Below are 3,650 nucleotides of genomic sequence, written 5' to 3'. Positions count from 1 at the left end.
CGTCACTTTATAACGTCCCCACGGCTGAAAGGACAAACATGTTTGGTGGGATGGGGATTCGAACCCTCAGATTGCGAGTCGAGCGCCCTAACCACTTGGCCATGCGGTTTCGTGAGTCTATAGATTTCTCTGTTATGTATTTGTAAGACGGTTTTCCAAAATTGCTTATCTTATACCCTTTCTTTCTATTTTTGTTGTCATTTGTTCTAGTATGTGGGTTCAATAATTTTAAATTAATAACCTGTAATGTTTTAAACAACAAGGTGTCGATTACCCTAGTTGTTGTATAACCATTGATTAATGACAGCAACTTGTTTTATTGTTTTTACTTCAATTTCATAATCCTCGGACGACTAGGGTATGAAAAACGTCAAGTTTGTGAGATACTGGATGTCTTGAAGAAGTTTGTACAATGGTGTTACTATAAGTAAGTTTTCTGAGCATTTTGAGGAATGTATACCGTTATTTATGTTAATATTTGAGTCTAAGATAATTGATGTTATTTATGTTAATATTTAAGTCTAAGAGAATTTATAATATTTATGTTAATATTCAAGTGTAAGAGAATTTATGTTATTTATGTTAATATTTAAGTCTAAGAGAATTTATGTTATTTATGTTAATATTCAAGTGTAAGAGAATTTATGTTATTTATGTTAATATTCAAGTGTAAGAGAATTTATGTTATTTATGTTAATATTCAAGTCTAAAAGAATTTATGTTAATATCTAGGTCTTAGAGAATTTATGTTAATATCTAAGTCTAAAAGAATTTATGTTAATATTTAAGTCTAAGAGAATTTATGTTAATATTTAAGTCTAAGAGAATTTATGTTTCCGTTTTCACCATATTCCATATTAAATTTCATAGAGTTGTTTTGTGAATTTATAAGAATTACAAAATTATCAAGTTTACATTTGAAGCCTGAACAAATACGGTTCACATCATCAACAATATTTGATAGAGTGTGTATTACCTTCATCACTTAATAATTTCTTTTCGTTGGTAAAAGAGTAGCCCAAGAGTTGGCGGTGGGTGGTTATGACTAGCTGCCTTCCCTCTAGTCTTACACTGCTAAATTAGGGACGGCTAGCGCAGATAGCCCTCGTGTAGCTTTGCGCGAAATTCAAAAACAAACAAACAAACAAACAAATAATTTCTTCTATAAGTTATCTATGAAAACTTCCACAAGCAAAGAAGAGGGTAGGGGAGTACCCGTAACTAACCCGTCTTTCTGTTTATATATTTGATTATTAAATCCGAAGTAATTCTGATCTAAGCAAGTGGTTATTATTGTTTGTAAATCTTGGGCTATTACAGAGTTTACTTTTTCTATATTTAATAAATCACCAACAAATTGTTTACATCCTTTAAAAGATAAACTGGTGAACATATTAAAAAAATTAAAGGAAATTTTGGTGTTAGTTGGTATCTCTATGTTTTTGATTTGTCTAAAAGTTCCAGAGAGTTTTTAATACTGTACTTAGGCTTAAAAAACAGTTAGATTTTGGAAAATATTGTGCACTTTCTGGGCTATTTTGTAAGCGGGAGTGTTAGTACAGGCAACAATAGGTCTGAGAGGGTTAATAACTTTGGTTTGTTGTCGTTAAGTATAGGCTTTTTCCTATTGAATATAGTTTGTAAAGTTTTCTGGTGGAGTCTTTTTTTAGTAGCGTGAAACTGTTAGATTCAGGGAAGTTTTTACCACGATAATCTTGTTTTCCAAGTACAATAGTCGTATTTCCTTTGCCCTCTTTGGCGATTATTAAATTATCATATTTAATTTTAGATTTTATTGACTTAGTCTATTTCGTCTCCCACATCTCCTTTTCTAGCATACTTTAGAGCTGTATGCTTTGTTACAAAATCAGATTTAGAATTAAGTGCTTCTTCTACATCTTTCATGAGATTTTTTAAAATATTTTATTAATCTGGTTTTGGGACACTATTTTGAACCTTTACTTAGTAAATTAGATTCATTTTTCGTGAATTCGGATTTCGAAAGATTTACTAAGTTTGGATAACAATCCAAATGTTATTCTACTTCTAGATTTGAAATATTTTTATAGTTAGTCAAATTAACCATTTTTTTTTCTGATTCAAATACGTCCTGTGTATCAGCTGACTTACATATTCACGTATGTCTGTGACCAGCAGATAAACTTCTATCGGGTGAAGCTGAAACTACAGTTCACTGTGAATTAACGTGCATTTGCATTCTCCCAAACACTGTAATACCTCATGATCTCTTCGTTTAACTAAGTTTTCTTTGCTCGTTCTAGGGCTTTCTCGGCTGGACTTAAGGAGTTTCGGGTCTTCTTTATTGATTCCAGTGTCATCTTGGCTGGACTTGTACGATTTCTGGTCTTTTTTTTTGATTCCATGATTTTCTTGGCTGGACAAGAAGAGTTTCAGGTCTTCTTTGCTGATTTTATTACTTTCTTGGCTGGACTTAAGGAGTTTCTGCGTATTAGAATGTCTAAAATAAGCTAAAGAGAAAACGAACGTGTAACATATGTAAATCTATGCTAAATATATGCAAAGCTACACGAGGACTGTCTGCGCTTGCCATCCCTAATTTAACAGTGTAAGACAAGAGGGAAGGCTAGTCATCACCACCCACCGCCAACTCTTGAGCTACTCTTTTACCAACGAATAGTGGGATTGACCGTCACATTATAACGCCCCCACGGCTGAAAGGGCGAGCATGTTTGATGGGACAAGGATTCGAACTCGCGACCCGCAGATTGCGAGTCGAGCGCCCTCTAACCACTTGGCCATGCCGGACCAACATGAAAAGAGAATATACAATATGTGTACGTACAACATGTTTAGAACATATATTTCAAATACAATACAGTGAAACAATTGGTCCAGAATGCTTAATCTGTTGAATCAATGTTCCTGGAAGTAAATGCTTGTGTGAGAAGGTCATTCGGCTGACCTCATATCTATACATATTAGTATCAGTGCGCGGAGTTTAAGAAGTGGATCATTAATGCTTCTATTAGTAAGGAATTGTTTAGATACTTCTACGAAATTACAATGCTTATTAGTTTTTAATGCGACACCTGAGTTTATGTCTAAGGGCAAAAACTTATATTAACCAGATGTCTTAACAATCTAGTGTTAAGGCAAAACTTATATTAACCAGATGTCTCAACAATCTAGTGTTTTGTGTTTTAAGTGAAATGTGATGTTCTGCAGAAAAACATATATAGCGTTTTAAAACGAAAACAAAGAAAGCACGTGGGTTTTCAAAGCAATGCTTTTCAAATTATTACGTTTTTGAGCTCTGACAGACACATCATCATTGTTAGTCTTGCAACAGAACTACTTACTTATTCTTTGTATTTGAAGTCGAGAAGCTGAAGCTAGCCAGTCCTTGTTTTGTTCCACAGATAGTGAACGATGCAATGTTTTGTTCTACATACAGTGAACGATGTCATGTTTTGTTCCACAGATAGTGAACGATGCAATGTTTTGTTCTACAGATAGTGAACGATGCAATGTTTTGTTCACAGATAGTGAACAATGCAATGTTTTGTTCTACAGATAGTGAACGATGCAATGTTTTGTTCTACAGATAGTGAACGATGCAATGTTTTGTTCTACAGATAGTGAACGATGCCATGTTTTGTTCTACAGAC

Source organism: Limulus polyphemus, unplaced genomic scaffold, assembly GCF_000517525.1.
Source record: "Limulus polyphemus unplaced genomic scaffold, Limulus_polyphemus-2.1.2 Scaffold2663, whole genome shotgun sequence".
NCBI classification, from domain to species: Eukaryota; Metazoa; Arthropoda; class Merostomata; order Xiphosura; family Limulidae; genus Limulus; species Limulus polyphemus.
The sequence above is the reverse complement of the archived record's forward strand: the minus strand, read 5'-3'. Positions refer to the sequence as shown.